The following is a 13,118-nucleotide window of genomic DNA, read 5'->3' on the forward strand; positions in this document are numbered from 1 at the left end:
TGTTTTGAATTTTAAAATAATCATGGAAATTTTTGCAGGTTTTTCTTTTCCTTCTAAGATTTACACATAGAAAAAAAAATTTGAATTAAGAAAAAAAAGTATTAATTGATTCAATTACATATTTGAATTAAGAAAAACAAGTGTGTTAAGCACCTACATAAAATGATTGAGCAATCTATCTTTTACCAATTCACTTATTTTTCTACACAGTTTAACTTCACTTAATATTTGGAATTCACCATCTTATATATTTGGGTTAGTCTTCTCTGGCTAAATATATATAAAAAAAAGAATAAACATCACAAAGAAAAAGAAATAGACCTTCCACCCTAATGGGTATGTTTTTCAAAAGAGAAAACAGAGAAGGAAATGGACAATGTGCTGATCACATCCAGCTGAAAGTGTAGGAATTGAATCCAGCAAAGTGGCAGCACAGAAACTTGCATAGAATAACTGTTAATTTTCAGAAGAGCAGGTGGCTCACTATGTATGTATCAGAGTCCTGACTTAAAAGATAAGTTTTCTCTAAGCCCTGCTGACAGTTAGCACAAGCCACATTCGTCAGTGAAAGCAAACCATGGCACATCCTGCTCTTTATTCAGCTCCTGTAATCCTTTCTCAAGCCTTTGGTGCACATCAAGAAGGGGAGTGCATTTATATGCGAGACTAACATGTTGTACTGAGCTGTCATTCTTCGTATGCAAAAATGAAACACGAGATTTACCACTGCCATCCTCAGTGACCTGGAGTAGAGCAACCCCAACAGCAAGTGGTTCAGCTGTTTTGATTTAGCTCTGATCCAGGAAACTCCCATAAACCCCATTTTGCATGTCTAAATCTCCAATAAGACGGTGCTGAGTAAAACTGCCGAGCAAAAGAGGGCTCCAGTGTTTGAGCACTGAAAATGCCTGGGCAGAGACGTTATCCAGGATCACAGGAGTTACCCAGGAGCACACAAAACCCTGGCAAATGCCAGGCTGTGTGTCTGCTGTCTGACAACAGCTCACAAACCAACTGCAGGCTAACACATTTCTGAGCTCAGGCAGAAGCTGTTTGGCTGCCACAGAACAAAAAGGCAGCAGCACACATATGTACAAAGAGACCCACAGAATCCAGTCCCCCCTCTCCAATGGCAGTCTGAATGCCATCAGCTTAGTTTAATTTTTAATTAGATTTTACTGTAACAAATACCATAGATTGTGCTACAGCTTGCATACATGAGCACCGCTGCCAAGACTGCTAATAAAATATTATGTCTTTTCACGATTTAGATAATCACAAATCTGCCCTTTTCTTTCAGCCAAAACCCATTCTTAAAATTCAGAATGAAAGGTTGTTTTAACAGGCATGATGAAATAGGCAAGATAATTGCAGAAACAGCTCATTTCTCTCAGAGATGATAAAAAGGATACAATGACCATCCCTCACCCACAAAATCCTATTTATTATTGCTTAGGACATTTGCACAGATTCTGGAATGCAGCTTTACGATGCTATTTCTTTTTACCATGCTGTTACATCCTCTTTCACACAGTGTTTTGAAACACATTCATGTTAGACCCTTTTGTCTTCTACATAGAATATTTATGGAAGATTTTTACTGCAAGTCATAAATTAATTAATCATTATAGACTGTAATACCAAGAGCCAAAAACCAGCCCCCATAAAATACTACCTTCTCAAAGAAGTTAATGACACTCCTTTAGGCAAGATATCAGCGTATCAGAGATGATATTTCTATCGTGAAAGAGATTGCTTAGCGTACCTATGGGGTTGTTTTTATACACTCAGAATCTTTTACATGATGATACACTCCCTGAAGGACGTCTGAATAAAATAAGGAACTCATTTGGATGTGTTATTGCCCAGTCATGAAGTTGGACCTCATGTCTTTATGACAAGGAGAAACTTTGTTTCTGATGCATTGAAATAATTTTGTATAGTGATTTTCTGAAGCTGCCATTTTTCAAATGTCATACAGATCCTCTATAGAAGGACAGTGGTTTCCAGATAATGATAGCTACTTCTGTGTCTTCCCTTCAAAATACATTTTAGTTGCCCACTAAATGCTCAAGTTTTATACTCCTCTTTCAGATAACTGTTAGGACGCTCACATTTAGTTGCAAACTATCATACATTAATTGCTTTATGCAATTTATATCAATATTAAGAACATTTTATATGTTGATGCAGAGGGGTTTTGGTAATATAATCAGTTTTAAATGTAAGATGACATCACAGTACAAAACTGGTTAACTGGTTAAATCGAGAACTACATCAGTTTTAGAACTTTTTTTTTCAAATATAAAATGTTTCTTTCATTGAGTTAATAAAACAAAGGGGTTTATTTGGGGTGGGTTTGTTGGTTTTGGGGTTTTTAAAGTTGTCAATGCTTTGCTGAGGTGATTAATAAATTTTATAACCACTCTTGGGGCTTATGGATGTCTACACAGATCTACTTTGCTTCAGTGGGATGGAAAACACCAGAGAGTTGGGATTGTTCAGCCTGGAGATGTGAGGGCTCCAGGAAAACCAACTGACAGCATTGCAGTGCCTAAAGGGGGCCTGCAAGAAAGCTGGAGAAGAACTTTTCCCAAGGGCATGCAGTGACAGGACAAGGGGAATGGCACTAAGCTGAAAGAGGGCAGGTTTAAATTAGATATTAGGAAAAAAATCTATACTGTGAGATTGGTGAGGCACTGGCACTGGTTGCTCAGACAAGCTGTAGATGCACCATCCCTGGATGGGGTTTTGAGCAACCTGGTCTAATGGAAGATGCTCCGGCCCATGGAAGGGAGGTTGGAATGAGATGATCTTTAGGTTAAAAAGTTAAAAAAAATCTTTAGGTTAAACAGTTAAAAATTTTGTAAGATTCACTGTTTTTAAATTAGGTGTAGAACTTCAAGGCAAATGACATTTAGGATTTTTAAAATTTATTTACAGAAGAATTTTTAAAAATAAAAGATTCACAAAACAAACCCTCACCATTTTCCAGATGTATTCATTTAGGGGACAAGATTCTCTTCCAGCTTCCACCAATCTAAATTAGAACATCTGAAATTAAACCAAATGGCAGCATTGTAACAAAAGCATAAATGAAAAAGGCTGTTAATTTTATTGCCACAGCCTTCAGAAAACTGGAGACAATACAAGAAACACAGAATGTGTGAAAAGCCCTGCATAATACTTCATCTTCCCGCCAGCCCTGGGTGCAATCTCAGCAGTGCTCTGAGTGAGCTGTGCATCATCTATCACTCCAGCACTTGAGAAAATCCAAATCACATCTCAAATCACGCAATATCCCAGATGCCAGTGATTAACAGAGGTAACTGTTTTATCCAGATCTCTGCGGGCATGAAAACATGCACTCATCTAGGAAAGCTAACTCTGGGCAAACAACTCTATTTCAAGCTGGAGGGAGGTAGCACAAGGGTTAAGAAGAACTTTACCAGCCCGTGTTGTATTGGAGCAATCACTGTAATGCCAGCGCTCTGGGCAATGACAATCTGTTAGGTCTTTTCTAAACCCAGTACAAACATTTGTAATGCAAATGTTGGCACACTGAATATATCACACTGTTCCTACATCCATTGATACCAGCAAGAGGAGGAATCATGTGGCTCCCTCTGAAGCAGCTTGTTCCCTTTAGCTCTTCTTTACTTCCCTGTGTTTCCTCTAATCTAGTTCTAAAGGTCTTTAAGCACAGGGTTTGTTGTTCAGGATTAGTTATAGCACGTCCTTCTGTGTGATTTTTAACTTGGTTTTGTTGAGGCGTGTTCGTGGTACTCCGAGTTCAGCACTCTATGAACAATCCTCCTGTCTAGAAACTGAAAATAGGAATAAAGGCCAAATATTGTGAGAAATTTATGGTTTGATTTCTTTGGAATCTGGTAAAGTACTTACACTTTGTAAAGCACTTGGAAAAACTGGGCTTCCAACTGAGAAAATTCAAAGGCAAAAAAAGAATAGTCTAAAGGAAAATTATTATCATTTGATATTGCCATTCAGTTTGCTGCACAAAATAAACTAAACACGAGGAAAAGGTGCTAAGTGGTCTGCACAGAGGGTGAGTTCCACATAGTTAAAATGTCTACAAAAACCTCACAGGCAGGGCTAGGAAGTACAGCATAGACAAGAAATGTGGGAACTGATCTTGCTCAATCCCAGTGTTCAGTAGCAGAAGAAATTCCCATTCCAAGTGGTGTATTTGCAAAGCAGTAGGAACTCACAATCCCACTGAATTAGTACAAATCCATTGGACTGACCCTTGCATAAATAAAAAGTAAAACAGCAATGAAAAGGAGAGTTTTACCTGATACACAAACTTACATTTAATTTCTATCTCTATGTATGTCCTTGTCTAAGAAATCACTGCTTCTAAACATGAAGACAGAAAGTGTGAAACCTATGAATATATTTCAACAGTACCTAGCACCAGAGCTATTCACAAAATCTGAAATATTTAATGGTGAAGGCTAAAGTTAAACTGACATGACCTTCACACATGGACATAAGTAAAGCAGGAAAAAGTTTTATCTTCAAAACAGGAATAAGCACCTATTTCCATTATGCCACAGGACTGAAGAGCTGTTTGTGATGATACAGTAAATTAACAACTTGAACACATAAGTCTTGTTTGACTGAACATCCCTTGTCCCTGTAATCAGGGAATAATCAATGTCACCTAATCAGGTGATTATTATGAAAATCCAACACTACATGTAAAAGTTTTCAATGATTGAAGGAAGCACAATTTCTCAAGTTCTCTCATTGACAATCAAAGACATTGCTGGGTTCTATTCAAAGTGATCCCCAAACATTCAAGTCACTAAGGATCAGTATTCCTCATCTACCTGGCTGCATATACTGAAAACAAAATGAAAAACAGCCATTGCAGAATATAGGTCAGGCAGGACATTTAGCTGTGTACTTTATGAAGTAAAATAATTCATCAAAAACTAACTTAGAGGAAAATAAATTTTAGAATGGATAGCATGCAGCAACTTTCTTTATCGCATTTCTAAATGTATAGAACAATTCCATTTTAAATGGAAACAAATTATTAATACTTTAAAAGAACAAGGTCCACATCTCTTCCTCAAAATATTTATTTAACACTGTCAGAATTTCTTAGGGGAAAAAAACCCAAAAAAGATACAATTCTATTTAGCATATCAATGAAATTAGAAGGGAAGTCCTATTGAAGGACTAACTCTCCTTAATGCCCTTATTCTCCCTTCATTATGCCACTGATGCCCCATGACAGCAACATTAATTTGACATGGATGAGTTATGACCCACAGTGTCTTGCACAACTCTCAGGAAGCCTAAGGCAGGGTTTTTCTGCTTTGGGTATTGGGACCAGAAGGACCATGCAGAAAACCAGTGCAATTGAAGGAGCAATTAAGCTACAGGTTGTTTTGCTGTCAGCAGTTAAGCAGCTGTGCCTAATAAATTATTTGATTATACAACATCTTATAGCTTTGACATCAATTGTAACCGTGCATAAAACTAACATTGAGTGGTTTTGTATATTTGCTTGTGTGATTATAACTTTAATTCCTCCTGCTACTCATTAGTGCAATCCAAAGCACCATTGGGTTTTCCATACCAATGGTCAGCATGCTCAGAGCACTTCAAAAACATAGACTAAAATACAACAATCTTGAGAAGGAATTGGGAAAGGATTGCTATTACTTTTTGGTGCTGAAAAACAAGGCCACTGTCACCCAGAGCAGAAATGAGTAAGAGGGAGAAACTGAGGCACATACGTACACATTGTATGTATACAATTACACACACACAAAGCACAACTCAATATAGGTATCCGAGAAGTTAATGAACTAGAATCTTGATTTATTATTTTTTAATAGGTAGAATACCTATTAAACGTACACAGCTTGTTTCTAGCACTTGCACTACCTTCCTCAGGAGCTCTCAATTATCTCTATATGCAGAGCTACCTGCTTGGGAGGCAGCTGTAACTATGGACTTCACATTCCCAATCCACACTGATCCTGTGCTACTCTGCATCCTCAAAAATAAAAGCGGAATTTGCTCTGTGCAAGGTCTTGCACAAAACTGAATTTTTAAAAAAAAATCACTGCAAAACAGCCCTCACAACCATTTCAAGTCTGAAGAGCTTCCCTCCATCATGACAATCATTTCCTAAAAAATGCTGGCATATGAATCCTCTCCATCTCTTCATGTGGCCACAAAGAGCTGTGGACCCTGTCATTGTTCTCTAGCTGAATGTCCCAGTCCTCCAGCAAGGACTCAGAAATTGTCAAGATGACTCAGAGGACCATCACACATCACGTATAACAAAGCAGTGAATTAAGCACATCTCCAAAAAATTCAGACAGCAATCCATAAACTATTAAATGGAAGATTATAATAACAAATAGATGAATTCAGTCCTCCATGGATAATACATGTACAAAAATGCTAATCTTTGAGGCTAAATTATTCACAACCAGTGAGTCAATCAGCCCTATTCCCTCACAGACCACTGTTTCTGGGAGCTATTTATAAGTGAGACAAAATTGATGTGCTTGTATCATCTATTTCTCTACAAGAAGAAAGTGCATGATAATCCTCTTTTTATTCCCTTTATTAAGGTATTCCATTAATTTGAACAGCAACTAAAACCACAAGAACTATCTGTAATTGATACTGCAGTGACAGCTAAACTGTTAAGTTAGTGAATTTGGCCAACATTACAAATTTCCTTGATTCTGATCAGGCACTTAATAATGAAATACCTCATTTATTAAGTGATGTAGTCAGCAGAACTCGGAACAAAACAGGCCATGCCAGAATGCTGTTACTGTCTTTTAAAATACCTGGTATACAGGGACTATTCATTAAACCAAAAGATCTAATTCCCAGGAGGAGCTACAAACAGAAATCACTGCTAAAAACAAACAAACAAACAAACAAAGCAAATCACACACATATTTCTCTTCCCTGACTTTCCAGCCAGCTGCATTTCCCCCAGCCACAAGACCTCCTCCTACCTGGAGGGACTCAGACCTCCAGGACAGCAGAGAAAATAATGCAAACCTGATAAAAGGGCTTTTCTGTTGAAAGAAGGATCAATCCCTTGGGTGCAGGTTCAGAACAACTTTAAGGGACTGGGTCACCAGAAACCTCTGTGGTCCATGCTCTCCCTCTAAAATAGGAGCAAGGGCCATAACTGCCATGCACACTTTTTTGGCAATTACAGCTCTATCAGAATCAAGGAGCAAGTGAGCTTAACGATGATATTTTATAAGCAAACAGTTGCCACATTACTCATTTCAAAGGAAAAGAGAGCCACCATAGAAAGATGCATTTCCAAAACCAATTTAAAGGTTAAGCCCGACAAGTTCCCTGAGTCAGGATCTAATGAGATTCCAAGGCTCAGCTCAGGAGACTTGATGCTATACCAGCAAAGGAGAGGCTGCTCACACCTCTTCTGTCAGTGACAGCTGAGCCTCCCAAAAGGATACTGACACTTCCATGGATCCTGGCTACCTCATTTACCAATGAAACATCCCAATTAACCTCTATAGGGATTATGCATTGAATTCTTGCTGAAATTAATGTGCTCAAATGTCTTGCCTGGCTTTGTAGGATTGAATCCTCATTTACGTGTGGCTGAGTGCCTCTCCCAATCCCTGGAAATGGCATATGTTTCATCCTAGCTGCATAAAGTGACAATGACATTAAAGGGTTAAGAAAGAAACTGTTAAGCATGATATACAAATACAGTTTAAGCTAATCAAAAATAAATTAAATGCCTTTTTAAACAACAAAAACAACATTAGTTTAAGGGTTTTTTCCTTTAAATTCACTCACACAGACAACAAAGACAGCATAGATACAACTAAAATCAAATGAGATTCAAAATTGCTTCCAGTGTTGGTGCTGAAAACAAAGCATGCACAAGGGTCTACTACACTGCTCTCTTGCAAGGCATAAACCAGGTCTGCAATAAACTGCTTGATGCTGTCTTGCTGGTCATAAAGCTACCAAAAAAAAAAAAAAAAAGGAAAAAAGGGATATGCCATTTTTTATGATACTTTAGGGTCCAATGCAATATAAAATATATCTTTCTGGTAGTATATGCTTTCAGAGCAGCTTCTAGTGACTTTGAGGTTTATATACACTTTTTGTCAGAAAGGAACTGAACATATTTTTTTGTTGGATTGGGCCATAGGCAGCTCTAGCTGTACCCAAAGGACAGTGTAAATGACAAGCATTCTGAACCCTGGGGAAAATATAAATCATTACCAACAAGACCAAGATAAGAGCTCCTTGAACTGACATTTCCAGTTTTAAGAGATAGTTTTCTATTCCCTTAATATTTAAAAGAAACATTAACTTTCCTAAATATAATAAAATTATCTTCACATGGATTCAGGAATACCATCACAATACCACTCAATAAATGTAACCCCAAAAGACCATTTCTTCAGATAATTTCTTTGACCACACTGCCATTTTCATTGCCTCCTTCCAGGTGTCTCCTTTGGCTGCTCAGGTGTCTTCAAGGCTTTCCCTGGCCTATCCCAAACTCCACATCCTCACAGACCACACTGATTCCTTCAATTCTTGTTATGCTTTTAGGACACTGTTATTAATTTTGCTTCTAACAAGCATCTTTTGCCTTCTCCTTACTGATGTTTTTTTCTAAAGCTTAACTTTTTATCTTGACACCTATGCACAGACAACATGTGAGGCTACATAAATTAACTTCTGCTTTCTTTGCACTTCAGTTTGTTGACATTCACATGCTATTCCTTACTATTTTGGGACAATATATTCTCTGGGGGATGGACTGATATTTTTTCCCCCCCACATTATACAGCATTCCAAACCCAAAGCAGCCACATTCCTAGATAACAATGTCAAACAAATGATGAACACCAATTACCTTAAGCTGGAGCTTCTAGGTTTTAAGGCATTATTTTAGAACAACTACCTGTAGTGTCTTTTACTCAAAAAAAAAATGCACACATGTTCTCAAATCTGAACCTATATAACCCAAGCCTTGATGTGTTCACCTTTGATGAGTAGTGGACTCCAGCTAAATTAAATGTAGAAACTTGACCACTAATGCAGCTTCTTTCCCAGGCAAAATACACTGCATTTCATCTAAGAGACACATAGGGAGTACAAACAAGAACAACATTTCCAAAAAGATCTTCTCTTAGGCTCAACAGATCTGGGTTGCAGGCAAATTGCTTGAAAACAAGTTGTTGAGGCAATATTCCATCAAAATGACTACTATCAGCCATAAACATATGGGACCCTCTAACTACCCAGGGTAATAAGTCTTGTATATTATTGCTGGGAATTCCTCCAAAGCCCAAATCATTTTTAGTTTGTGAAGCTCCCTAATTTATTTTCCATGGTTGGGAGGAATCTGGTGCTAAACTAAAAATACAGTTTTACCCCCCATTATCTCTGTACATAAAGAGTCACAGAGCTTTGGGCTAGAATTAACATGAGATAGGCTATTATGACTGCAAGAACATTTAGCAGTCCCTGTTGACTTTGCAGTTTGTAATAATAAATATCCTCCCTATAATATCTTACTCTATTTTTTTCTGAACTTGATGCCTTAAGGAAGTCTTGAAGCTTGTGATAAAATGCTAACAGTATTTACCTATTTTGTTGCCAGCCTAGATTTCCTTCTCTCCCTGGGAAAAGTCATTTAAAGAAATGATATTTGCAAGCAAAAGCTCTTAAAAGTATAACCTCTGATTTCGTGAATGCCCTACAGAAATATGATGTCCTACTGTATTTGACTACTGAAGCAAAACTGACTCTGCTGGTATAAAGTAATGGCACTATTTTATAGTGAAGCTTTTGCTCTTCCACGAAGGAAAAACCTTGTAATCAGTAATGAAGGTTATAAAAGACGCAGTCTGCAAGTCAGAAGTGTCCTATTAGCACCAATCAAGGTGATAATTAAGACCAGATTTCTGTAAGGAGGGGGTAGGCTTTTAGGGGGCTTCACAAGGTACTGAACTTCATGCACATAATAAGCAGTTCAAAGTACTCTCACTTTATTAAGAAGATGCTGAAAGTGACTAAAAGTAAGGTGTACTCTTGCATACATAAGGATCTTACCTTGTTAGGCTCTGCGCAACAGGAAAAACTTGCCGCCCTCACACACATTAAGGATGAGGGGATTTGGCAGTTTTCTTTTTGTTGTTGAGGATTTTTTTAAGGGTGGGAGTATTTTGGGTTGGTTTTGGGGTTTTTTTTTGCCTCCAGAATTGTTCATAAATGCATTTAGGACAAAAAAAAAATTAGATGAAGACAACACCCTTTATACATTCAAGGTTTCAGTTCACTAAAATCTTTCCAGCAAACTAGAGTAACGTTTCACATTTCAGACAGTTTTCCTTCAACTCATTCTTGCTGGTTTTTACTTATTCATAAGTCTGTCAAGCAAATTCAGCAGAGTATCAAGCAAAACATGTACATCACAAATACCCTCTCTCATAAAAAGACAATCTCAATCTTCATAGATGTCAGCAAGTACTCACAAGAGCAAATTAAATCAAGCCATGCTTACACACTTAAATGTGTATTACCCCCTACCCCTTGCACCTTGTGTGGTGTAAATCTTAGAAGAGTAGCAGTCTATTGGCAATTGATTCTTTTTAGGCAGGGAAAGCAAAAAAGAATTAAGTTATGAATAAGACCAACAATGCACTCTCTGCTTCATACACATGCCCAGTTCAAGTTAAATTGTGAACAGATGGAAAATAAAACATTCTCATATATTTCAGCTTCACCACATTCTGCAATATTTTTTTATATCAATAAAAATACACTTTTTAAAAATGAAAATGTTTAGAATTATAAGCTATTTCCAAATAGGCAATCCACTGATCTTTAACTCACTAACTTGTTTCCCTTTGCCACCTCATTGATTGTGGCATTATTCTTACTGGACAGCAATTCACTATGGGTATTATTTGTAGACAGTCAATTTTCTCTTATTAAATGGATTTCAATAATTTTACTATCAGCATTTATAAAAGTTATTTCATACCTGTGTATTTGCTAGATGTGACTTCCCATTTTCCTCCTACAAATGAGGTATTTTTCAGTTCTCGCGAGCTTTCCACAAATGTTGCTGGAAAGGTGTCCAATCTGCAAGGTGAGGGTGAGATATGCTGTATAAAACATGGTTTTTACACTTGCACAAATAAATAAGTGATTTCTTTTTTAACAAAGCAGGCAAATGAATCTGAACTCATTTGAACCCTCTAGAACTGCAGCAGTGGAGGAAACCTCCACCATCTTCAGCCACAGCATTTCCCCAACAGCTCCTCTTCACCTTCTCTATCCTCTTTCCTAGGGCTGTCTTCATTTATTGCTACCATTTCCAACTCCTTACTCCTCAAATATTTACACCCTGGTTTTGTGCTGGCCACCACCCCACATCTGCTCTTTTCTGCCTCACCTTTTTCTAATCCTCCCAGATTTTGTGCCTCTGTATTTCCATGGCCTCCCCATCATGGAGAGCACATTCCCATTGCCAGGTTCCTTTAATAGTGGGCGCAGTTAGAGATAACAGGACAACACACACCCAGACGTCAGCAGAGCCACACATTTAACACCACCACCACCACACTGAACACAGCCACAGCATTCCCCTGGTGCCACTGCAGATCCAGGCGTTGGGGTGAACTGCACCCTGAGCTTCATTAGGCTCTGGAATTTTCTCCCTGCTTTTTTCCTTTCTGCCCCTCTCCTAGCTCAGCCCACCTTCAGATGACAAGTATAAAGTCATGGAGCCTTCAGCACAATCTCACAAACTCTTATGCAAGCAAATAGTTTGGTTCCCATGGAGCTCCTCCAGGATAAGGTAAAGCTCTGCAGAATTTGGGAAGTGGCCACTTGCTGAGGCACCAAAGACACTTCTCCTCATAACTTTATTTTACATGTAAAGAGCTGTGCATTTCATAAAGCAATACATTTGTACAGTCTTTGATCATTTATCTTTCTCAGGCCTCTGTAATTTTCAACTTAACCACTTCGTTCTTCACTACACACAGCCTCATTTAATTTCCTTATATCTGCAGAGTAGGAATTAGACAGGCCTAGAATAGATCAAACAGTGCTGAATTTGGGTCATTATCCACAAAGCATCCCAAGACAGTCTGCCTTAGCTGTCAGTGAAAGTTCACTTGCAACGCTTTACTCACACTAGAAAAGGAAATAGGGAAGACTGGCAACCTTCATTAGACCAGAAATCTTAAAACTATTTAAAGCATGACCTTGAGAACTTCTTCAAGGCTCACACATCTGAAAGCTCACCTCTCCTTTTTTCTTCCAAGAACATGGTCAGGAAAGAATTTTTTTTCAAATCAGACACTTTATCTACTATTCTAGAGAGCAGTACCTGAAAGCACAAATTTTTCAGGGTCTCTTCATAGCAGTTGTTTCCTCTAACTACCTAAACATGCTTAGATTTAAGCAGACTGAACCTCATCACCTGGTTTAAATTAACTATGTGCTTAAATACTCCAGTGCCCCAATGCTAAAATAGCTTATCTATACCTCTAAAAACAAACCCTCCCTCCTGTTGTTTTTTTTCCTAAGTACAACTCTGGAACACTGAACACTAGCTTTAACCTGGTTTTGTTACCCATTCATTTTTCATATTTTGACTTTAAGGTTTTCATTTTTAAATTAATACAGGATATTATATCTTCCTGCTAAACCAGCTGTTGTGTCCCAGTTTCACTGTAAATCCAACAAACAGGAAACACAGAGTCCCTGCTTTGGTTTGCTAGAGATATTTGCATATAGTCACTAAGGAAAGGTTATTTATTCCATCTGATTGATTTTTAAAATTTATCTGTAGCATGAAGAACTAAGGGTTTTTTTTTTACATTTTGATTGGTGATTAGATCCTGAACCAATCTAAAAGAAACACTGATATTTAAGCATTAATAATTTAAAAGATAAACTGGAGGGCTCCTCTTATCTCTACTATCAATACATACAACAGCATTCCAGCATTCAGGCTTACAACACAGAAAAGTAAGGCTTGGCAAGCAATAGCTCAGACATACTGTATGTATTGCAGTCATGAAGCCTATTAT

Source organism: Camarhynchus parvulus, chromosome 1 (genome assembly GCF_901933205.1).
Source record: "Camarhynchus parvulus chromosome 1, STF_HiC, whole genome shotgun sequence".
Lineage (NCBI taxonomy): Eukaryota > Metazoa > Chordata > Aves > Passeriformes > Thraupidae > Camarhynchus > Camarhynchus parvulus.